This window comes from Pleurodeles waltl, chromosome 4_2 (genome assembly GCF_031143425.1).
Source record: "Pleurodeles waltl isolate 20211129_DDA chromosome 4_2, aPleWal1.hap1.20221129, whole genome shotgun sequence".
Lineage (NCBI taxonomy): Eukaryota > Metazoa > Chordata > Amphibia > Caudata > Salamandridae > Pleurodeles > Pleurodeles waltl.
Window position 1 is genome coordinate 645,586,052 of NC_090443.1, and position 26,188 is coordinate 645,612,239.

Genomic DNA, 26,188 nt, shown 5'->3' on the forward strand with positions numbered 1-26,188 from the left:
ACATCCCATTGTCGCACTTCACAGGTCAGGCAGCCGCCATTTCAGGGGCCCACATGGCTTTCTTTCTACTGCGGCACACATACCTAGGCCTTGCATCAACACTCATACAAGCCATTCAATGCATTGGGAATCGTGTTATGTGCAAGCTGTGGTTACGTACCTGCGGGTTGATTGACTCTGTGTTCGCTGTTGTCCTTCATAGGCACCGTCCGCTGGGACATGCGAGGAGATGGAGGAATCTTCCTGTGTACAGACCACTGGTGGACCTGTCAACAATGGAGGAAAGACATGTCATACTGACACACAGGCTTGACCGAGCCACTATCCATGAACTGTGTGCCCAGCTGGAGCCACACCTGATGTCACCAATCCGCCAACCCACAGGGATCCCCCCTCTAGTGCAGGTGCTGTCAGTGCTCCATTTCCTAGCAAGTGGGTCATTTCAAACAACAGTGGCCATATCATCAGGGATGTCTCAGCCTATGTTTTCCAAGGTGCTGTCCAGGGTGTTGTCTGCCCTGCTGAAACACATGCGCAGCTACATCGTTTTCCCTGAGGTGGGGGATTTGCCTACAGTGAAGGGTGATTTCTATGCCCTTGGACATATCCCCAACATCATAGGTGCCATTGATGGGACACATGTGGCTTTGGTACCCCCCAGAAGGAGTGAACAGGTGTACAGAAACAGGAAGAGTTATCATTCGATGAATGTACAGATGGTGTGTTTGGCAGACCAGTACATCTCCCATGTGAATGCCAAGTTCCCTGGCTCAGTGCATGTTGCGTACATCATGCGGAATAGCAGCATCCCTTACGTGATGGGTCAACTCCAGAGGCACCGTGTGTGGCTAATTGGTGACTCTGTTTACCCCAACCTGTCATGGCTACTGACCCCAGTGAGGAATCCCAGGACAAGGGCAGAGGAACGCTACAATGAGGCCCATGGGCGAACTACGAGGGTGATCGAGTGGACCTTCGGCCTCCTGAAAGCCAGGTTCCGGTGCCTCCATATGACAGGTGGTTCTCTCTACTACTCACCAAAGACGGTGTGCCAGATCATCGTGGCTGCTGTATGCTTCACAACCTGGCTTTGCGACGCCAGGTGCCTTTTCTGCAGGAGGATGGTCCAGATGGTGGTATGGTAGCAGCTGTGGAGCCTGTGGAGACTGGAGACGAAGAAGCCGAACAGGACAACATAGACAACAGGAACACAGTAATACAGCAGTATTTTCAGTGACACAGAGGTAAGAATCCACACCGGCATTTTACATATACTTAACCACTACTATGTCTCTACTGTCTGTCCTTTTCCCCCAGTGTATGGTAACTGAGTTGTGACTTTTCCTTCCGATTTCAGAGATGTGGGCCCCACTGCGTGACATCTGCTTTGTTTCCCCATGGACTACAGCTGTGTGACAGTGGTATGTTGGCATCACAATGTAAATATGCATTTTGGCGTAGTAATCTCTAATACATTTGTTCTAAATCACAGCCAGACTCCTGATTGTTTTGTGCAATAACTGTGTTTATTACAGTGCTCTATATTGGTGGGTGGTTGAAAATCGGTGAGGGGTGATGGTGGAGGATTGTCCATGGCAGAGTCCAGACTAGTATTATCACAGGTGCATTGTCCAAATGGCTGTGGGAAGTGGAGCAGGGGCAGTTTAAGGATGGACAGGGTGACAATGTGGGTCAGTGGGATGACAATCAGGGAGGTATCCTTTGCTGGCGGGGGTCTTGGCATCTTACTCTGTCTTCTTCCTGGATCTCAGGGCCCACTTGCGGGGTGGTTCTCCTTCTGCAGAGGGTGGGGTGCTGGTGGCCTGTTGGTCCTGTGGCGGGCCTCCTGTCCACTAGCGCCGGCAGAGGTGGTAGGCAGTTCTTGGTCCATGCTAGTGTCAGGGGCCCTTTGTGGTGCCACAGTGTCCCGCAATGTGGTGAGTACCTGATTCAGAGCCCCTACAATGGTGCCCAGGGCGGAACTGATGGTTCGTAGTTCCTCCCTGAACCCCAAATACTGTTCCTCCTGCAGGAGCTGGATCTCCTGAAACCTGGCCAGGACCGTCGCCATCGTCTCCTGGGAATGATGGTAGGCTCCCATGATGAAGGAGAGGGCCTCGTGGAGAGTGGGTTCCCTGGGCCTGCCCCCCCCTGTCGCACAGCAGCCCTCCCAGTCCCCCTGTTTCCCTGGGCCTCTGTCCCCTGGACCGTGTGCCCACTACCACTGCCCCCAGGTCCCTGTTGTTGTTGGGGTGGTGAGTTAACCTGGGTGCCCTGTAGTGGTGGACACACCGCTGCTTGACGTGTCCTGGCGACAGAGGTATGGGCCCGCTGGGTGGGTGCTGTGCTGGTGTTCCCAGGGGGGGGAAGGTCTGCTGTGGCCTGTGGCTGTCTGAGGGGAACCGACTGTCCCGAGGTCCCCGATGGGCCGGGCTGGTCATCTAGATCCAGGTCGACAGAGGTGCTGTCATCACTGTTGGCCTCTTCTGGGGGTGGAGTGGACATTTGTGGACCCTCCTGCGTGGTGACGTGGTGTTCGGGTCCTGCAGGGGTATAAATGGATGGTTATTGCATCTGTGTGTGCCATAGCGTGCAATGGGTGGGTGTCCGTGTACCCCAGTGCTGGCATTCCTGTGTGGGGGCTTTTGTGACGGTGGTTTGGGGGGGGGATGGGGATGTGCAGTGGGCATGCTTTGGTGATGGGTGTCCATGCTTTGTGGTCGCATGCAGGGCTTGGGGTTGGGATGGGTGGGTTGTGATGGTGAGACATTTGCAAGGAGTAGGTGTGATGGGGGTGAGGGTGAGGGTGGGGGTATGATTTGGCATGCTGGTGGGGTGGTGGGGATGAAGTAGTGAAGATGAGACTTACCAGAGTCCATTCCTCCAGATACTCCTGCGAGGCCCTCAGGATGCAGGATCGCCAAGACCTGCTCCTCCCATGTTGTAAATTTTGGGGGAGGAGATGGGGTCCGCCGCCAGTCCGCTGCACTGCGATGTTGTGCCTGGATACCATTGAACGCACCTTCCCCCGTAGGTCGTTCCACCGCTTCCTGATGTCGTCCATATTTCTTGGGTGCTGTCCCACTGCATTTACCCTGTTGACTATTCTGCTCCATAGCTCCATCTTCCTGGCAATGGTGGTGTGCTGCACCTGTGTCCCGAAGAGCTGTGGCTCTACCCGTACAATTTCCTCCACCATGACCCTGAGTTCATCCTCAGAAAACCGGGGGTGTCTTTACGGTGCCATGGGGTGGTGTGGGTGATGTGTGGGGTGGATTGTGTGGTGCTAAGTGTGGTGATGTGTATTGGTGTGTTGTGTGAAGTGCGTGGTAATATTGCTGGGTGAAAGTAAAATGCGCGTCTGGGTGCTCGGATCTCTATTTCTCTGTGCGTGGTTCCGATTCTGGAGGAGTGGGGGTTTGAGGTTGATGTTGGTGTGTGTTTTATATTTAATTGGGTGTGTGGGAGTGGTGTTTGTATGTGTATCAGGTGTGTGTATTTTGATTTGTCCAATGTGGTTGTGTTTTGTAAGTGTGTGTGTATTTTGAGCGCGGCGGTGTGTACCGCCAATAGAATACCGCGGTTGAAAGACCGCCGCGTGGATTTGTGTGTCGTGATAGTGTGGGCGTATTTCTGTTGGCGTGACGGTGGAGGTTTGGTCATCGCCAGTTTCTCGCTGCCCTTTGGTGTGGAGGACTTTTGTGGATGTCTGTATTTTGGCGGTTTGCCTGTTGTGGGTCAGAATGACCGTGGCGGTTTAACGCGGCAGTATGTTGGCGGTCTTCTGACAGCGGTAAGCAGATTTTACCGCCAAGGTTAGAATGACCCCCATAATGCTAAAATAATCTGCAAAACTCATGATGTTTAAAGTGTGTTAAATACAAAAATGTAGTAGACAATCATATTTAAATGTGCTAGGCCTGAAACACTGAGACGCAGCCATGTTACAGTTAACTTGTCCTTCACCTTTTGAAAGACTTAGTGCATATTTACAATAAAGTGGCGCAGCGCAGTGCTACGCCATAATTGGCAGCACTGCAACACTTTAGAAATGCAGGGATGTGCAGTATTAACAAGAATACCTTGCACCCCTGTTTTCCCCTGCAATGGGGCTACATTTTCTGCCAGGCACCAATGCAGCCACTCTTGCGCCATGGTAAAAGTATTGCTGCGTTGTGGGTGAGATTGTTTTTGTTCAGGAAAGGACTCCTTCCTGCACAGAAACAATTTAACCAACGATTTGCTCTTTCTATGTGTGCTGCAGAATGCTTAATGGTGCTTTGTAAATACAGCGCAGTAAACAGAACCACTGGAGTGCCACAAAAAGTGACGATTCAGTGGCACTAGGGGCTTGTAATTAGCCCCTTTTTTCCCCAATGAATGGTTGTTGCACAAAATGTTTTCCTACTAGTTTATACAGATGTTTCTACTTCTAAACAAACTACTGTTAGCTACTGAATAGACATGGCATTTAGAAAAACAGAAATAAAGATTCACACATGGGGATGCAGTCTTTAATGGGAGGATGAATCATGAGAAACTAGATGACATAGTTATGCGATAAGACATAGTGGTGAGGAGACGAGGAGTCAATATGTTCCCATGGGTGCATCAGCAGCTGATTGGTCAATGACGAAAGAAAAAGTAACAAGTATTGCAATAATAAATTTGCGTGTCTACAATAATGCATGTTGCTAGAGTAGGACCACCACTATCATACTGACTTCCGTTCTCCTTATTCCTTTTCCATGCTCTTGTCAGCACACTACTTAGAGACTCTATTGAGTGTCTTGAACCGCTCTTCAGGAATTGTTCTATTTTGATTGATATTTGAATTATTGAACTGACTTTTGGATGCTGAAGCTTTGTTCTTATGATTGATTTCACTGGAACCAGAGCTTCTTATGGGTTTCTGAAACTGACACATTTTCCTTCTCATTCTTAGAATAGGGATTCTTTCCTTTATAGAACGTGCTTAATGTTTTTTATTGATTACCTAAATGATTATCCACATCTAACTGAAAGTCTAGTGACTAGGCTTAATATACTTTATATGATGATTTTAAAAAAGACGACCTACTAAAAAGATAAGAATAATAAAACCCTTTAACTCATACAAAACTCTCTTTATTGACTTTCTATAGATTTAGAAAATTGTTATGATAAACTAATGTGATGTACAGCTCCTGATTAATCTCCATCAAAGTCAAAGATCCATCAACCTGAGTTGAAGCCAGCGGGGTTTCCCCTAATGAGTTGTCACATTTTTTGCAACCCAAACTTTAACTGAAAAATCCTCACTCTAGCATTGTTTATAAAAAAGCAATTTAGCACAATTATTCGGGTGTACTACATTGCTCCTTTTTTTTGTTGAACATGACAGTTTTGCAGAAACGTAAGTCACAGTTTAGATTTTGTCTATGTGTACAAAAAGTAGAAAAAAAGCACTGACCTCTATAAAACAAATACAAATGAAATAGCTTTATCTTACAGCATGTAAAAAGTGCTAAATAGATACTGAAGCTAACATAGTTTCATGATAGATATATAATTCAAACTTTTCTTGAAAATCTACCTGCATCTCCCACTCCTTTAAATAATTGCGTGTTGGTTCTGGTTGATTTTTTTTTTAGTTGGAAATACCTTGTATTGCAGGGTTTTATTTTGTTTTCTTTGAAGCTGTCACCAAGCTGGGCAATGATCTGCCTGGGCCATGAGATCAGTATTACCATTACTTCTCTATGAATCAAGCCTGGATGCTGCGGAAGGTTTCCCACCTGGCTAATAACGAGCTTTTGAGCTTGAAGGTTATGTACTCCTGGAGAAATGAACAACTGCCCAGTTGCTGGTATGAGACCCAAGTTGGAACCCTGGTATCAGATGATCATGTAATCCTACTGACTCAGACTCCATCTCCCTTCTACTCTGCCACCATGCCTTAGTCCTTACTGCTGTTTGGATCTATATATGCTGATTTTGTCATGCATGATCTCCACTGTGCTGCAGTCTAAGTTTTTGACAAGTGCAATTCTGGGACTATTTTTAGGGAAAACGTGATTTGCCTAGAATTGTAAGGAATTCCAGGAGTTGGCATTCAGAACAGTTCATAGGTAACAGAGTAACTGTGAAATAGAACCAACAACACTATACCTTTTGGGCTGTCCCCTGTCGACCTGGATCTTGATTTTTTTCCCTTAACTGTGCCAGGACTTGCATACAGATCCATCCTTCTACCAGTCTTCCTCTTCAAGGTGGTACAGATGCTAGCTGTTTACTCCCTGGGTGTGGATATAATTCCACTGGGCCTTGTTGAAAGACCAGGACTGAGGAATTCAGATGAAAATTACTTGCATGATCTTGTTGTGCTCTGTGCTTGGAGGCCTGGTAAGCTTGTCAAAAGTAAATATTAATCTTGTGTCCTCTGCTTCCACTCCTGTGGATGATAGGCAGTTTAGGAGTCCTAATAAGGGGGTGAGCTTATTATATTGTGATGCTCCACAGTCTACTATCTTCTTGCCGACTATGCAATTTCTACAACTTCACTGTCATACAATAGTTCCAGCAGGGCTACTTTCAAACCTGGCAGCTACACATGACCTCTAAATGTTCTACTTTGCTGATGAACCAGATCACTGGCTCTATTGAAGATTTTTCCTATGTCACAAAATAAATGTGTTTTTCTCACACCACACCAAATGGGATGATTGTTTCAATGCTTACCTTTCTCCTAAAATGATGCCTTGCATTGCATTTGTCCCAGATATTCGTCTCCCGTTCCATTTACAGACTGTTCTCTTCTCTATCTTGATAAACTGCACTTTTTGTTTCATCTGTCCCTTCTTTCTTCCTGCTGTCTTTTCCTATTGCTGCTCTTGCACTTTTCCATTTCTCCTCAATCGCTATATTGGTGTGGGCTCTCAGTCCATAGTGAACGTATTATGATCTAATATGTGATTACAACCATTCTTGTACTCAATCGTATTTTCGTCTTTTCCAACAGGACACCCAGCTTTTATGTGGCTCTCTGCTTATGTCCAAGCCCCACTTTATCATGTATTATTCTATATTTACTTCTGTTTTTATTTCCTTTACAGTGATATGTTTTACATTTTAACAAGAGACAAGTGAAAACAATGTATGCACCTTTATAATACTTCATAACATCTTGCTCGAAAGATTTGCTGGAAAGATGGCACAGTGAGCTAAATGACAAACATATGTTTTTTTTTGTACTTATGACTCTCTGTAGCAGTAGTAGTAGTAGTAGTAAAGTAATAGACCATGTTTCAGACAAGTGTTGCGTTAATATTCCACTTATGTGCCTTCTAAGATGAAAATGGTGTCCTGTCTACTTTAAGTCCTCTTTGGCATTCTGTGCCACCTGTTACTTCTTGTGTTTGCCCATTGTAGAGTCTTTGAGCACCCAGCACAACTTCATAAACAAATCTGGTTTCTACCCCTTCAAAATTAGCTAGCCATCTAATCTATCCAATTGCATGCCTTAGGATTTCAGACATAGATTTATCAAATACAACCCAGAAAAACTTATTACAGATAAATAACTGTCTCTGCAAAGTATTCCTCACAACAGTGACTTCCTATTCTTTTCCAATTACACTGTTTGTGAGTTCCATATTAAAACAATTTCACAATGTGTAGTTAGGAAAACAAAACATCCATCTGTCTCCAAATGAATTGCCCCTACCTGCTCTTTTTTTCCTGCTCACCTGGCAGTCTCTATGTTTAATAATGAAAAACGGCCTGATTTAGATATTGACCAATGGGTTACTCCATCACAACATTTATGGATATTCTGCCACCCAAATTCAAAATCTCTTAGGAAATAATGGGATTTAGATTTCGGCAGATGGGATATCCAGCATCGTTGTGACAGAGTAACTTGACCGCCGTATCTAAATCAGGCCGAAAGTCTTGATCCAAGCATGTGACTTGAATGTAAAAATGTATGAAATCTACTTCAATAATCTTCTTTACAAATAAGACTAAGGGTAATATGTATTGAAGATTAATGATTCACTAATAGGTCACAAACTGTACCAAAGTCAATTTGGAGTGCAGAAAAAGCAAATCAGTAATATACCGATCAATTAGAGAAACATTTCCCAACATTGTTTTTATATTTTATATTCACAAATAAAGAAACACCATTACTAAATATCAAAGATTCATAATTACCCAATAAACGCTGAACTAACTTTTTGTACATGCAATTTAGCACCAAGTGAATGCAGGTGGGAGGCAAGTGCAAACATTATGAGGAGACTCAGCATACAGTTCTGTTTTTCACAATTACAGCCCTGTATGCTATGGTGCGAAAAAAACTTTTTTTTTTTAACCCATCAATGAAGAAGGAGAAGAAAGGAGAGGGTGTTTAGACTGCTGGTTCAGAAATTTTGGGAGATCACTTTTAAGCAAAATTCATTATCACATTTATTTCGAAATACTCAACAGGACCTTTCAGGGCACCATGAAAAAATGGTATTGTATAGTACCATTTCAAAGAATTATGTGTTGCAATGCTAGAGCACATGTTTTGATGAGTCCTTCTGACACAGTATATCTTTATAGAAACAGGAAAAAAACAAGATTCACTTGATAAAGGAAGTGCATTAAAACAGATTTGATGGGCTGTTATCAAGGCAAAATACATGATACCTTCATGTCTCAACACTGTGGCTTTTATAATCGCTTCCCAAGAGGAGAGTTTGGAGATGACCAGCTTTAGAAAGGTTATAGCATTTTTTATTAATAAAAGATATACGTTACTATACTTACATTTTTTGCATTGTATTCTTGTTTTTAACTATGAAACACTGATTATGCTATGAGGACACCTTTACACTATGCCTGCATCCTAATTCTGACAGGAAACTCAGATACTATATTGCTTATAAAAAATAGGATCAGTAGTAGGCCACACCTTAAGAGTAGGTTCCAGTGCCTCCAAGGAAATGGCTGAACACTTCAGTACACACCAGAGACATCTTGCAGAATTATTACTTGATGTGCTATTCTACATAACTTTGCAACCTAGCAAAATGTACCCATCAAACCAGAGAATGAAGAATCAGAGGATGATGATTTACAATTTGTCCATTCAATCATAACCTTGGATCTGAATCAAGCAGCAAAATTAATGACACTCTAACCAATAACTACTTTTAGGTATTTATAAAACAAATTATAGAGTAAACATTAAAACAAAAACAAACTTTCATTACAGTAACCAACATTTCTGTTTATTCTTAGATGAAATAAATAAACAGGGAGTCACCTGCAACAACATATGGATTACACTGAACACAAAATACAATAGAGAATCTTATTTTTCAATAAACCTAACATTTTAATTTTTGTTATCTAAAGTAATTCACTCCATCTGTTGCTTTCTTCCTATTAACCTCTTAGCTGCTGGGCCTTTTCCCCCCCAGTGCTGAGCCCTTTTTTGGCTATTTGGGGTAGTTCGCGCTTAGGGCTTCATAACTTTTTGTCCACATAAGCTAACCACGCCAAATTTGCGTCCTTTTTTTCCAACATCCTAGGGATTCTAATGGTACCCAGAGTTTGTGGTTTCCCCTGGAGGAGACCAAGAAAATAGCCAAAATACAGTGAAAATTTCGTTTTTTTAAAAAAAATGGGAAAAAAGGGCAGCCGAAGAAGGCTTGTGGTTTTTTCCCTGAAAATGCCATCAACAAAGGGTTTCTGGTGCTGAAATCACTATCTTCCCACCTTTCAGGAACGGGCAGACTTGAATCGGAAAACCACATTTTCCAACACAAATTTGGCATTTTACTGGGACATACCCCATTTTTACTATTTTTGGTGCTTTCAACCTCCTTCCAGTTAGTGACAGGAATGGGTGTGAAACCAATGCTGGATCCCGGAAAGCTAAACATTTCTGAAAACTAGACAAAATTCTGAATTCAGCAAGGGGTCATTTGTGTAGATCCAACAAGGTTTTCCTACAGAAAATAATAGCTGAAATAAAAAAATATTGAAATTGAGCTGAAAACAACAGCCATTTTTCTTTATGTTTTACTCTGTAACTTTTTCCTGCGATGTCAGATTTCTGAAAGCAATATACCGTTTTGTCTGCTGGACTCTTCTGGTTGCGTGGATATAAAGGGCTTATAGGTTCATCAAGAACCCTAGGTACCCAGAGCCAATAAATGAGGTGCACCCTGCAGTTGGTTTTCATTCTATACTGGGTATACAGCAATTCATTTGCTGAAATATCAAGAGTGAAAAAGAGGTATCAAGAAAACCTTTGCATTTCCAAAATGGGATCAAGATAAGGTTTTGAGGAGCAGTGGTTATTTGCACATCTCTGAATTCCGAGGTGCCCATACTAGCATGTGAATTGCAGGGCATTTCTCAAATAGACGTCTTTTTTACACACTCTCTTATATTTGGAAGGAAAAAATGTAGAGAAAGATAAGGGGCAATAACACTTGTTTTGCTATTCTATGTTCCCCCAAGTCTCCCGATAAAAATGATACCTCACTTGTGTGGGTAGGCCTAGCGCCCGCGACAGGAAATGCCCCAAAACACAACGTGGACACATCCCATTTTTTGACAAAATACAGAGCTGTTTTTTGCAAAGTGCCTACCTGTAGATTATGGCCTCTAGCTCAGCCGGCACATAGGGAAACCTACCAAACCTGTACATTTTTGAAAACTAGAGACCTAGGGGAATCCAAGATGGGGTGACTCGCGGGGCTCTGACCAGGTTCTGTTACCCAGAATCCTTTGCAAACCTCAAAAAGTGGCTAAAAAAACATGTTTTCCTCACATTTCGGTGACAGAAAGTTCTAGAATCTGAGAGGAGCCTCAAATTTCCTTCCAGCCAGCGTCCCCCCAAGTCTCCCGATAAAAATGATACCTCACTTGTGTGGGTAGGCCTAGCGCCCGCGACAGGAAATGCCCCAAAACACAACGTGGACACATCACAGAAAACAGAGCTGTTTTTTGCAAAGTGCCTACATGTAGATTTTGGCCTCTAGCTCAGCCGGCACCTAGGGAAACCTACCAAACCTGTACATTTTTGAAAACTAGAGACCTAGGGGAATCCAAGATGGGGTGACTCGCGGGGCTCTGACCAGGTTCTGTTACCCAGAATCCTTTGCAAACCTCAAAAAGTGGCTAAAAAAACAAATTTTCCTCACATTTCGATGACAGAAAGTTCTGGAATCTGAGAGGAGCCTCAAATTTCCTTCCACCCAGCGTCCCCCCAAGTCTCCCGATAAAAATGATACCTCACTTGTGTGGGTAGGCCTAGCGCCCGCGACAGGAAATGCCCCAAAACACAACGTGGACACATCACAGAAAACAGAGCTGTTTTTTGCAAAGGGCCTACATGTAGATTTTGGCCTCTAGCTCAGCCGGCACCTAGGGAAACCTACCAAACCTGTACATTTTTGAAAACTAGAGACCTAGGGGAATCCAAGATGGGGTGACTCGCGGGGCTCTGACCAGGTTCTGTTACCCAGAATCCTTTGCAAACCTCAAAAAGTGGCTAAAAAAACAGGTTTTCCTCACATTTCGATGACAGAAAGTTCTGGAATCTGAGAGGAGCCTCAAATTTCCTTCCACCCAGCGTCCCCCCAAGTCTCCCGATAAAAATTATACCTCACTTGTGTGGGTAGGCCTAGCGCCCGCGACAGGAAATGCCCCAAAACACAACGTGGACACATCACAGAAAACAGAGCTGTTTTTTGCAAAGGGCCTACATGTAGATTTTGGCCTCTAGCTCAGCCGGCACCTAGGGAAACGTACCAAACCTGTACATTTTTGAAAACTAGAGACCTAGGGGAATCCAAGATGGGGTGACTCGCGGGGCTCTGACCAGGTTCTGTTACCCAGAATCCTTTGCAAACCTCAAAAAGTGGCTAAAAAAACAAGTTTTCCTCACATTTCGATGACAGAAAGTTCTGGAATCTGAGAGGAGCCTCAAATTTCCTTCCACCCAGCGTCCCCCCAAGTCTCCCGATAAAAATGATACCTCACTTGTGTGGGTAGGCCTAGCGCCCGCGACAGGAAATGCCCCAAAACACAACGTGGACACATCACAGAAAACAGAGCTGTTTTTTGCAAAGTGCCTACCTGTAGATTTTGGCCTCTAGCTCAGCCGGCACCTAGGGAAACCTACCAAACCTGTACATTTTTGAAAACTAGAGACCTAGGGGAATCCAAGATGGGGTGACTCGCGGGGCTCTGACCAGGTTCTGTTACCCAGAATCCTTTGCAAACCTCAAAAAGTGGCTAAAAAAACAAGTTTTCCTCACATTTCGATGACAGAAAGTTCTGGAATCTGAGAGGAGCCTCAAATTTCCTTCCACCCAGCGTCCCCCCAAGTCTCCCGATAAAAATGATACCTCACTTGTGTGGGTAGGCCTAGCGCCCGCGACAGGAAATGCCCCAAAACACAACGTGGACACATCACAGAAAACAGAGCTGTTTTTTGCAAAGTGCCTACCTGTAGATTTTGGCCTCTAGCTCAGCCGGCACCTAGGGAAACCTACCAAACCTGTACATTTTTGAAAACTAGAGACCTAGGGGAATCCAAGATGGGGTGACTCGCGGGGCTTTGACCAGGTTCTGTTACCCAGAATCCTTTGCAAACCTCAAAAAGTGGCTAAAAAAACAAGTTTTCCTCACATTTCGGTGACAGAAAGTTCTGGAATCTGAGAGGAGTCTCAAATTTCCTTCCACCCAGCGTCCCCCCAAGTCTCCCGATAAAAATGATACCTCACTTGTGTGGGTAGGCCTAGCGCCCGCGACAGGAAATGCCCCAAAACACAACGTGGACACATCACAGAAAACAGAGCTGTTTTTTGCAAAGTGCCTACCTGTAGATTATGGCCTCTAGCTCAGCTGGCACATAGGGAAACCTACCAAACCTGTACATTTTTGAAAACTAGAGTCCTAGGGGAATCCAAGATGGGGTGACTCGCGGGGCTCTGACCAGGTTCTGTTACCCAGAATCCTTTGCAAACCTCAAAAAGTGGCTAAAAAAACAAGTTTTCCTCACATTTCGGTGACAGAAAGTTCTGGAATCTGAGAGGAGCCTCAAATTTCCTTCCACCCAGCGTCCCCCCAAGTCTCCCGATAAAAATGATACCTCACTTGTGTGGGTAGGCCTAGCGCCCACGACAGGAAATGCCCCAAAACACAACGTGGACACATCACAGAAAACAGAGCTGTTTTTTGCAAAGTGCCTACCTGTAGATTTTGGCCTCTAGCTCAGCCGGCACCTAGGGAAACCTACCAAACCTGTACATTTTTGAAAACTAGAGACCTAGGGGAATCCAAGATGGGGTGACTCGCGGGGCTCTGACCAGGTTCTGTTACCCAGAATCCTTTGCAAACCTCAAAAAGTGGCTAAAAAAACAAGTTTTCCTCACATTTCGATGACAGAAAGTTCTGGAATCTGAGAGGAGCCTCAAATTTCCTTCCACCCAGCGTCCCCCCAAGTCTCCCGATAAAAATGATACCTCACTTGTGTGGGTAGGCCTAGCGCCCGCGACAGGAAATGCCCCAAAACACAACGTGGACACATCACAGAAAACAGAGCTGTTTTTTGCAAAGTGCCTACCTGTAGATTTTGGCCTCTAGCTCAGCCGGCACCTAGGGAAACCTACCAAACCTGTACATTTTTGAAAACTAGAGACCTAGGGGAATCCAAGATGGGGTGACTCGCGGGGCTCTGACCAGGTTCTGTTACCCAGAATCCTTTGCAAACCTCAAAAAGTGGCTAAAAAAACAAGTTTTCCTCACATTTCGATGACAGAAAGTTCTGGAATCTGAGAGGAGCCTCAAATTTCCTTCCACCCAGCGTCCCCCCAAGTCTCCCGATAAAAATGATACCTCACTTGTGTGGGTAGGCCTAGCGCCCGCAACAGGAATGGATCACACAAGGGTCAATGGTAGTCCTTGCTTGAGGTCTACTGTTAACCCTGGAGTGATTCATTCCTGAAGCAGGCACTAGGCGCAGGCACACAAGCGGGGTTGTGTTTTTATCAGGACAAGTGGGGAAACACTGGGTGGTAGGAATTTTGAGGATCCCTGCAGATCCCTGGACTTCTGCTCATTGGAATGCAAGGAAAATGTGGTTTTTAAGCACATAATGTAATTTCAAGGGGATTCTGGGTGAAGGAAAACTGGTGAGAGCCATGCAAGTCCTGCACCCTTGGTCTCCCCTGGTACTAGTTTGTTAAAGTTAACCCACCACTCACACTGGTTGGTTTTAGCACCTCCAGAAATTATGGTTTTAAAGCATGATTACTTATCAAAGTATCTGAATGTTGAAACCAAGCCTTCTGAAGGTGGGCCATAAAGCCGCGTCCAGGCACCAACCTCTTTATGGTCCATTCACACGCCATTCACGCACAACAAACAACCCTTTCAAATCGCCAGCCACGGGCCCAATCCAATCAATCACTCCACTCACATTAACTTACCGCTGCCAGACAAGGGCCCATCACATTCACACGCCACAGAACGGAATAAGTTTGACTACATTTTACCACCTGTCAAGTAACTGCCTCCTTCTTCCTTAACATTACCAAATGCATGCGTAACAAACCTTTACTAATGACTCCTGTGACAGCCACCTGAGGCTCAGGAAGACATGTTTTTCATGCGCCTTTAGCGCACTCTCTGTGCTAAATCCAACTCCTTCCAGTTTGTGGATGCAAGTTGGGGGTGTCCGAGTATGCCGTACAAAGCGATTCCTCGAACTGAGTGAGCATATCTACCTTTGAAACTAAGGGAGACATGCTGGGGATTTCTCATGCTGTTACCTAAAGAGAAGGTCATAGGCTACCTGCCTCCTTCTTCCTTAACATTACCAAATGCATGCGTAACAAACCTTTACTAATGACTCCTGTGACAGCCACCTGAGGCTCAGGAAGACATGTTTTTCATGCGCCTTTAGCGCAATCTCTGTGCTAAATCCAACTCCTTCCAGTTTGTGGATGCAAGTTGGGGGTGTCCGAGTATGCCGTACAAAGCGATTCCTCGAACTGAGTGAGCATATCTACCTTTGAAACTAAGGGAGACATGCTGGGGATTTCTCATGATGTTCCCTAAAGAGAAGGTCATAGGCTATGGAAAAGGGTAGTGTTTGGTACATAGGGGAGTCCATGAGAACGTAGCATATGTCCCAGCCAACATTATGTGCAGTGATGTGACTATAATGCACTTATACAGCAAACTGAACATCTACTAAGTTCTGATGGAGGATGAACATGAAAAGCAGGTCAAACACTGACCTATACAAGTCATTCTCCTTTAGTGCTGGGATGGCACCAATGGGTTTGAATCCATAGGTGTAGATGATGTACATCTGTACTACCTTTACTATCTGCCTTCTACCTGTGCAATAACCCTGTTAAGGCACTCCTACCATAAGCTTTCCTTACCCATCCATGTCTCTGTTCTCATGAGAGTCCTGGCTAATCCTGTATAATAGCCAAGTGAACCTATACTAGTTTGTGGAAGCAAGTTGGGGGCTTCCAAGTATGCCCTACAAAGTGATTTCTCGAACTGAGAGAGCATATGTACCGTTGAAAGTAAAGAAGACATGCAGGTGAAGAAAGGGTACTCCGTGGCAATGTGGCATATGTTCTGTCTACTAGTATATGCAGTAGGGGGAAGAAAATGCATGTTAATTGAACAGAACACCGACCACGCCAAAAGGAAGTCCATGATGAAGTAAAATTCTGTGGCTCCTTGCCTAACGAAGCAGTGGCCCATGGACGTTCGGTATCCATGCACTGCCACTGAAAGGATTACCCAACAGCAGCTCAACCTCAGTCGATTTCCCAGAATTTTGCTTTAGTATGATACAACGTAAAGCAAGTAGGGATACAGAGGCCTGGTTGTGATGGACACTGGGGACAGTAATACCGACTCTCCTGCCGCTTTCCATGCTTTGAGCACACTTTACAGCGACGACATGGGCGATCCTTTTTGGGTGTTTTAGGTATGCGATCAGCAAAGTGTCGCTCCTGCAGCCTTGCCACATCCTCCAGAACATATGAGGTGGAGGCTGCTGCTTCTTCAGTAACAGCAGTGAGGCTTTCAATTACAGACAACTGGAAGTCAAGGAAAGTCATGAGTCTTCCTGTTGTTGTCTGACGGTAAACAACATACGCATTATATGTTGCCATCTGAATCAGGTGGGTAAACAGTTTCTTGTACCAAGTGCGAGTTTTACGACACGCATTGTATGGTTGAAGAACCTGGTCGTTCTTGTCCACTCCACCCATGTACTTATTGTAATCGAGTATACAGATGGGCTTGTGGACTTCGGCCATCTGACCCCAAACCGTGATGGGAGAAGTGCTCTCATCATGAATTGTAGTGAGCACGTATACATCACGTCTATCTAGGAACTTGACTGCGAGCAGTTCGTTAGAACGCAATGCAGTACTCTGTGATTTCTGGAGCTTCTTGCAAACAAGCTCCCGCGGGAATCCTTTGCGGTTACAACGAACTGAACCTCAGGCCGCAGTGCCAGCTTTGTAGAGCTCACTGAACAGCTCTACTCCTGTATAGAAATTGTCCACATAAAGGTTATAACCTTTGTGAAGAAGTGGCTGGACAAGTTCCCATACAATCTTACCTGTGACCCCTAACGCGGGAGGGCAACCTACAGGGTTTAGGGTAGAATCCTTCCCTGTATACACTCTCAGGCTGTACACATAGCCAGTAGAGCTCTCACACAGCATGTACAGCTTTATGCCATAGCGAGCTCTTTTGCTCGCAATGTACTGTCTGAAAAGCAGCCGTCCTTTGTACAGGATCAAGGACTCATCGACTGCTATATTCTTTCCAGGAGTATAGATCTCTGGAAACCTGGCAGACAAATGTTCCACGACAGGCCGAATTTTGAACAACCTGTCATGATCTGGATGGTCCCGGGGCAATGCAGCAGAATTGTCATTGAAATGCAGCATGCGCTGCAGTAGCAAAAAACGATCTCTGCTCATGTATGGTGCGAAGATGGGAGTTACCCAAACCGTGCGAGTCGTCCAGTAGGACTGCAAGGTGGGTTTCTGTACTAACCCCATTTTGAGGGTAAGGCCCAAAAATATCTTCAACTCCGCCAGCGAAGTGGGAGTCCACTGGCGTGCCCTAGAACGGGGCCCTAGAGTGCCTCCGCGCTCCCTCAGAAATTGGTCTGCACGCAAATTTGTTTGCTGCACAACTTTCTGAAGAAAGTCAATATCCAAAAACAGATAGATGTAGTCGACTGGCAAAAAGTTAGCTGTATCGACTTTACATCCAGCGTCACCAGTAAAAGGTGGAATTTGGGGCTGAACCAAACAGGGGGGCTGCCAAGAGAGCACTCGTTCTGTGCTTGCGGCAGCAAGCACGTGCTCTCTGGGTTCGGCTAACCCAATGTGGTCCCGCTGCCCAGAATGTGCTTGCGAAGGGACAGCACGGATGTCGTCATTGTCTCCTTCAGACTCACTGGAAGAGGTGTCGTCAGATTGGACTCCGCCGACTGAAAAATCACTCCCAGAATCTGCCCCATTGTCCTCTCCCTCAGATGCTGTCTCAGTGTCTGCTGTCTCAGTCTCTGAGCCTACATCAGAACTGTCCTCCATAACCCGAGCTAGGGCTTGATCAGCAGTCATCCAACGAGACGCCATCTCTGCAACTGGCTAAACTGTCCCTCTAAATTACTATCCTACGTAGAAGGCAGATAGTCACAAAATTGCTTGTTGGTATGTTTGTTGTGTACAACAGGAAATGTCGTCACCTTACCTTCGCTTCTTCTCCAATTCTGCAGATTCTCTGAAAACACTGAAAAAAACAAAAAAAGAATGTATTACTTCACCTTACCACACACCCTGTGCAACAGTCATTTTTGGTGCTCTGCCTCCCATTACCTCCTCTTCTAATTCCCTCAGTACTATCCAGCAAAACTGCCACTACAGAAAAGACATGCATGCATGCATATTGTGTATATATATATATATATATATATATATATATATATATATATAACAATATATATATATTTATATGTTTAGAAACAAAGTGGTTGAAGGGTTGCTGGGCGGCACACTCCACTGCCGGTGCCCAGTGACAGGGAAGACCAATCTAGAAATTATCTAATGCCGAAAAATTTCACCGCACTCCATGAAGTACAAATAAACGTGTATTTTATTGCAGTCAATAACCACCAACGTGTTTCAACTCACCAAGGAGTCTTGATCACGGTCCTCGTGGAGTGCGGTGAAATTGTTCACCATTATAAAACAACACACACAAGAATAACAAGCATTTACAATGCAATGGGTCTCGCATCTGCTCGAGTTAGAGCTATTAGCGTTATAAACTCCTAACCCAACTTTTCTTGCCACATAAATTGATAATTTAAAGTTAAACTCTTTCACATAAGAGAGCCGATTCACAGCGCCATGGCCACCATGAGCATCATGTGAAGAGTTACACAAAAGGAAAAGAAGTTCGCTCGCAGTTAAACGTAACAGCAAAAGTGCAATTAGCCATGTACCAGGGGTGATGGCCAAGGCGGTAGCAAAACCTCCCCAAGGAGGGACAAAGGTAAATCATTTTCCAATGCCATCAAAGGAGTGGTAGTGATGGGCGTGAGGTGGGCGTTGTTAGAAGCCCAGATACACACCAACAAGTCAGAAAAGCAGTACATGGACGCTGCAATGCTTGTCCTGAAAAAAATATATATATCTATCTATATATATATATATATATATATATATAGATAGATATATATATATCTATATAGATATATATATCTATATAGATATATATATGTGTATACATATATACACATATATATGAGACTCATGTCACAAATCTTTTTCTTTTTATACATGTGTGCTTGCCCTCGGCAAAGCACACATGTATAAAAAAAAAATGGCCCCATTGATGGTCACCCTAAGGGCTGACCACCAACAATTTGTTTTTTTTTGTTTTTTTTTTACCCTGGGGGGGCGATCGGCCTCCCCAGGCAAAACTACGTTTTTTTTTTTCCCCCTGGGGTCGGCCCGTGTTCCAAGGGCCGACCCCGCCATTTTTTAAAAAAAATTTTTTTGTGGGGGGCGCGATCGCCCCCCAAAACAGTGTAAATAATGTCAATATTGCCGGGGGGGGGGTGGCCCTTTTACGAGGGGGCCGACCCCCCCAAAGAAGATCCCTGGTGCCTAGGGGCGTTTCCTGGCCGTGGATCGCAGCCGCGCTGCGATCCACGGCCAGGAAACGGTGCCAGGGAGGCATCGATGGAAAGGGGAGAGCCTCCCCTTTCCATCGATGCCTCCCTGGCATCTGGGGAGGCCGTTTTGGCCTTTTTTTCCCCACCGGAGAAGGAAAGAACGCTTACCTCTGTCTCTCCTTCTCCGGTGGGGAAAAAATGTGACGTCAGTGCGCCTCGCGGCGCGTTGACGTCATAAGGGGGCGGGAGGGGGGTGGGATGGAGACGCGGAAGCTCTTCCGCGTCTCCTACGGTGGAAAAAAATAAATAAAAATCCTCCGGTGCATTGCACCGGAGGATTTTTAACCCCCTCCCTGGTGTCGGCCACTGGTCGTGACCCGCACCAGGGAGGGAGTGTGGGCGTCGGCCAGTGGCCGACGCCCGCATTCAACGGGTTAAGCCAAGACCTCTCTCTTAAACTGCAGCGCTTCCCTCTTCCTCAATACTGTGGCTTCCAATGAGTGCTTTATGACTCACTTAACCCTGATCTTGATTTCAGCAGCTTTTAAAGATTTTATACCAGACATAGGCCCTCATTACAACCCTGTCAGTAAATCCCGCTTACCGCAGTGCAGGAGACCGCCAACATACCGTCACGGCTGCGGAATTCCACTACAGGTATTACGACTCACAGCTCAGAATCCGCCAGAATACAGACACCCACACAAGTCCGCCACACCAAAGGTCAGTGATAAACTGGCGATACCAAAACCCACACCGTCACGTCAAGAGGAATACGCCCACACTAGCACAACCCACAAATTAACCGCGGTAATCCATTGGCGGTACACACCACAGCGCTCAAAACACACACACACAAACAAAACACAACCACATTGGACAATTCGAAATACACACACCTGATACACATACACACCCCACACTCACACACCCAATCAAATATAAAGCACACACCCACATCACTCACAAACCCTTACAAACAAAAATTTGAAAGAAGGCCAGAGAGAGAGATTAGCTAACGCAACACCAGCATCCACAGACACACAACACCATCACTTACACAACATCCACACACCTCAAACAACACACACCAACACATCCCCTCACACATCACAACAGACAGCACATCACCCACACCACATTATGGCACCTCAAAGACACCGCAGGTTCTCTGAGGAGGAGCTCAAGGTCATGGTGGAGGAAATCATCCGGGTAGAGCCACAGCTATTCGGATCACAGGTGCAGCAGACATCCATTGCTAGGAAGATGGAGCTATGGCAGAGAATTGTCGACAGGGTCAACGCAGTGGGACAGCATCGAAGGACATGGGATGACATCAGGAAGAGGTGGAATGACCTACGGGGGAAGGTACATTCTGTGGTATCCAGACACCAGATTGCTGTACAGAGGACTGGCGGTGGACCCCCACCTCCTCCCCCACAACTAACAACATAGGAGGAGCAAGTCTTGGCGATCATGCATCCTGAAGGCCTCGCAGGAGTAGCAGGAGGACTGGACTCTGGTAAGTCAAATCTTAACTACCATATCCCCTATCCCACCTGCATGCCATCACATACTCCTACCCTCACCCTCACACCCATTACCCCAACACCCCACAGATACCCCACTACCACAACCCACACATCCCAAAATCAAGCCCTGCATGTAACACCAATGCATGGACACCCATCACCAAAGCATGTCCAGTACTCATGCCCCAAAATCACCAATCACATAAGGGCCATGGCAATAATGCAAGCACAGGAGTAGAGGTTGACTCACCCATTGCACAAGATGGCACACACAGATACTAAGATTATGCATTCACACCCCAACAGGACCCGTACCCAACGTCACCGGAGAGGAGGTGCCAGACATATCCAGCCCCCCACAGAAGAGGCATACAGCGACGACAGCAGCTCTGCACGTCTGGATTAAGATGACCAGCCCGGCCCATCAGGGACCTCGGGACAGTCGGTTCCCCTAACACAGTCACAAACCACCACTGAACCTCCCCCCTCAGGAAACACCGCCACAGCACCCACCCAGCGGGTCCATCCCTCTGTCCCCAGGACACGTCAATCAGCAGTGTGTCCACCACTACAGGGAACCCAGGCAAACCCACTAACACAGGACGATCAGGGACCTGGGGGCAGTGGCAGTGGGCACACAGTTCAGGGCACAGAGGCACAGGATAACAAGGAAGATAGGAGGACTGCTGTGCGACAGGGGGAGGACAGGCCTAGGGAACCCAATCTCCACAAGGCACTCTCCAACATCATGGGGACTTACCACCATTCCCAGGAGACCACTGGCCACGTTTCAGCAGACCCAGCGGCTGCAAGAGGAACTTTACCTGGGGATCAGGGAGGACTTGACGTCCATCAACACCACCCTGGTCACCATTGCAGGGGTGCTGGCAGACCTTGTCAACACCAGGAGGGACACAGTGGCACACCAACGGGACCCTGACACTAGCCTGGATGATGAACAGCCCTCCACCTCTGTCAGCACTAGTGGACAGAAGGCACCGCCACAGGAACAACAGCCCACCAGCACCCCACCCCCTGCAGAAGGAGAACCACCCCGAAAACGGTCCCTGAGATCCAGGAACAAGACAGAGAACATTGCCAAGACCCCCGCCACGAAATAAGACCCCCCTGAATGTCACCCATCTGTCCCACTTTGACACCCTGTCCACCTTAAACTGCCATTGCTCCACTTCCTATGCCCCATTGGACAATGCACCTGTGAAACAAATAGACTGGACTCTGCCACAGACATTTCTCCACCATCCCACCAGCCCTTTTTACTACCCCCTCCACTTATTTGCACAGAAATAAATACACTTGAATCGCAAATCAATCTGGAGTCAGTCTGTGCTTTCACAAATGTGTGATTGCAAATTCTCTGGAATATAGCAAGGTCAATGTACTTGTTCACATACCAATGTTACACAGCTGTGGGCCAGCAGTAAACATAGCAGAGGGCACAAAGTGGGACCCAGATCTGTGAAATGGAAAGGCAAAGTAACAAGGCAGGGTCCATACACTGAGTGAAAATGACAGACCTATGATACCTCCAACAATGTTATGAGATGTGGGAAGCAGGTACATCTTCTTACCTGTGTCTCACTGGAAGTATTGCATGATGATGTTGTTTCGGTTGTCAACATCTTCTTCTTCTGCCTCCTCTTCTTCACTGTCCACAGGCTCCACAGCTGCCACAAGACCACCATCTGGCACATCCTCCTGCAGAAAAGGCACCTGGTGTCGCAAAGCCAGGTTGTGCAACATACAGCAGGCCACGATGATCTGGCACACCTTCTTCGGTGAGTAGTAATGGGAGCCACCTGTAAGAGGGAGGCACCAGAATCTGGCCTTCAGGAGGCTGAAGGTGCATTCTATAATCCTCCTAGTTCGTCCATGTGCCTCATTGTAGCGTTCCTCTGCCCTTGTCCTGGGATTCCTCACTGGGGTCAGTAGCCATGACAGGGTGGGGTAACCAGAGTCACCTGCAAATGTCGAGGGACAACTGTTAGACAGACACTAATCCTTAGGGACAACCCCATTCCCAGACACCAATGTCAACTGTATTTGTACCTTGGGCTCACCTATTAGCCACTCCCGCTGCCTCTGTTCCTCAAAATGTAAGCGTCATGCACAGAGCCAGGATACTTGGCATTCACATGGGACATGTACTGGTCTGCCAAACACACCATCTGCACATTCATAGAATGGTAGCTTTTCCGGTTTCTGTACTCCTGTTCATTCCTGCGGGGGGACAAATGCCACATGTGTACCATCAATGGCATAAATGATGTTGGGGATATGTCCCAGGGCATAAAAGTCACCTTTCACTGTGGGCAAATCCTCCACCTGAGGGAAAATGATGTAGCTGCGCATGTGTTTCAGCAGGGCAGATAACACTCTCGATAACATGTTAGAGAACATTGGTTGGGACATCCCTGATGCCATGGCCACTGTTGTTTGAAAAGACCCACTGGCCAGGAAATGGAGCACAGACAGAACCTGCACTAGAGGGGGGTTCCTGTGGGATGGCGGATAGCTGAAATCAGGTCTGGCTCCAACTGGGCACACAGTTCCAGGATTCTTGCATGATCAAGTATGTAGGTGATAATGATGTGTCTCTCTTCCATTGTCGACAGGTCCGCCAGGGGTCTGTACACCGGAGGATGCCGCCATCTCATCACCTGCCCCAGCAGACATGCCCTACGGAGGAGAAAAGTGAGCAGAGGGTCATCCAGCACTTAGGTATCACATTGTGTTATTTGGTTAAAAGTTGGAAATTTGCAATGTGCCTTTATCTGTCCGTATTCCAGGCCTAAATAGGTGTGATGCAGTTTTTTTCTATGTGGCCCCCTGAAATGGCGGCTGCCTGACCTGTAAGGTGGGACAAGGGGAAATTAGGTAACTGCGCTAGTGTTGTACACCGTCGCAGTGGGCGGTAGAAGACCGTGGTGCAATTCAGAATTGGTTAACATTGGGCCCTATGGATTCCAGGAGCCAATGATGATGTACACTGGCAGTGATGGTACGCACCGACGTGGACGTGGCCGCCATTTTCTTACTGTTCCCTCACTTGATACCTGACCTTCTACAGGAGAGGACCTACACTGCAAGTGCTGCTGTGACCTGTGCCTGGAAGCGACGAAGGCTACAGTGTCTGGGGAAAGGGCCCCTGCCTTCACTTTGGAGGAGTTGGAGAAACTGGTGGATGGGGACCTCCCCCAGTACACACAACTGTACGGTCCTCCAGATAAACAGGTGAGTACACTGTGAGCGTGGTGGATGGTACATGAGTGTATGGAGTGGCGTCGATGGAAGAGGGTGGGGAGGGGGACAGACCAGCATGTCAGGATTGTGTGTGTATGTATGTCTGGGCCAGGGTGGGAGGTGCTTGGCAATGTGTGAGATTAAATGTACGGGATAGAAACATCAATTTTTACTTCACTTTTCCTCAAGGTCAGCGTCCACCAGAAGAAGGGTATTTGGCGTGCCATCGCCAAGGACGTCCGGACCCTGGGAGTCTACCATAGACGGAGCACCCACTGCCGTAAAAGATGGGAGCACCTGCGCCGCTGGAGCAAGAAGACGGTGGAGGCCCAGCTGGGGATGGCCTCCTAACGTGGAAGGGGTGCCCGTCGAACCATGACCCCCCTGATGTACCGGATCCTGGCGGTGGCCTATCCGGAGTTGGATGGGTGCTTGAGGGCATCACAGCAGCCACAAGGGGGTGAGTAGACTCTTCTTCAGCTGACTCTGCGCGTGGTACGAGGTGTCTGGGTGGTCGAGGGGGCTGTGGGTCCCCCTTAGGCCAGGGCGAACTTGGTAGGCTAGGTCCCTTTTTAGGCAGGCTCTGTGGCACCCCAACTCCACTACTGGTAATAGCCATCTACACCTAGTCAGGCTCCAGTGACTTCCAGGTGTACAGCAAGTGGGCCTAGGCATCATCCCCCATGGCCATGTGAATTTTCTAGGAACTGTTAGTGCATGGCTTAGTGCATAGGGCTGCTCCCTGTGTGTTGTGTCTGCCAATGGTAGTGGTGTTGCATGCACTGAACATGTGTTTCTTCCCCCCTTTTTGATTTGTCTCCCTGTTCTTGCATGTATTAGCTTCATCTGGTGGAGGAGCATTGGCACCAGAGCAGGAGGGAGCTGCAAGCCACATGGCCTTGGAGGGTGAAGCAACGGAGGGCGAGGGGAGATCCATGACGGGGATAGGAGCATACACCAGCGACAGCTACTCCTCCTCTGATGGGAGCTACCTTACAGTGGTGGGCACCTCTGTGCCCACCGCATCAACAGGTACTGCCGCCACCCCCCCTACCAGCACCGCCCTCCCAGCAGCGCCTCAGCGTGTGTCTCGTGCCCGCTCACCCAGGAGGGTGGGCATCTCCTTCGCCCCAGGCACCTCAGCCCCTGCCCCAGTCAGCCCTGCTGCCCTCAGTGAGGAGGCTATTGACCTCCTGAGATCCCTCACTGTTGGGCAATTTACCATTTTGAATGCCATCCAGGGTGTTGAGAGGCATTTGCAACAAACAAATGCATACCTGGAGGGCATTCATTTTGGGCAGGCGGCCCAACAGAGAGCATTTCAGGCTCTGGCCTCAGCACTGATGGCAGCCATTGCCCCTGTGTTCAGCCCCCCCCCTCCAACTTCCTCCACCCCGACCCAATCCCCTGTACCTCAGCCTATCCCAAGCACACCATCAGACCAGCATGCACACTCATCAACACACAAGAGTGGACATGGCAAACATAAGCACCACACATCCCACAAGCACTCACACAAGCACCATACCCAGGCAGAGACAGCAACATCCACTGCCTCTACTGTGTCCCCCTCCTCCACGTCCTCCTCCTCCCTCCCTGTCTCATCTCCACTCACACTGCTTACACTACATCCTCAGCCACTACCTCCATCACCAGCATACCCATCACCACACACCGCTCACGTGCAATCACCACCCCCAATACCATTCACACATCCCCAGTGTCCTCTCCCAGTGTGTCTGTGAGCCCTCCTCCCAAACTACACAAACGCAAGCACACACCCACCCAACAGCCATCCACCTCACAACAGCCTCCAGCCCATGTACCTTCACCCAAATTCAGCAAACGTACACCTCCTACAACCACTACCTCTTCCTCCACTCCGAAACCCCCTCCATCTTCCCGTCCCAGTGTGTCTAAAAAACCTTTCCTGGCTAACTTTGACCTCTTCCCTTCACCCCCCCCAGCCTTCCACTAGGACCAGGCTTTCCAGGTTCCAGCCCAGCACCTCCGCCACCAAATCCCCAGGCACAGTGATGCCAGCAACTGAGGGGTCATCCAGTGCACCACCCATCATGGCTGCCAGTGTGCAAAGTAGCGAGGCCAAGGACATTCCTCCACCAGCCAAGGTGAAGAAGGTGCCCACATCCCGGAGGGAGAAGCCGCA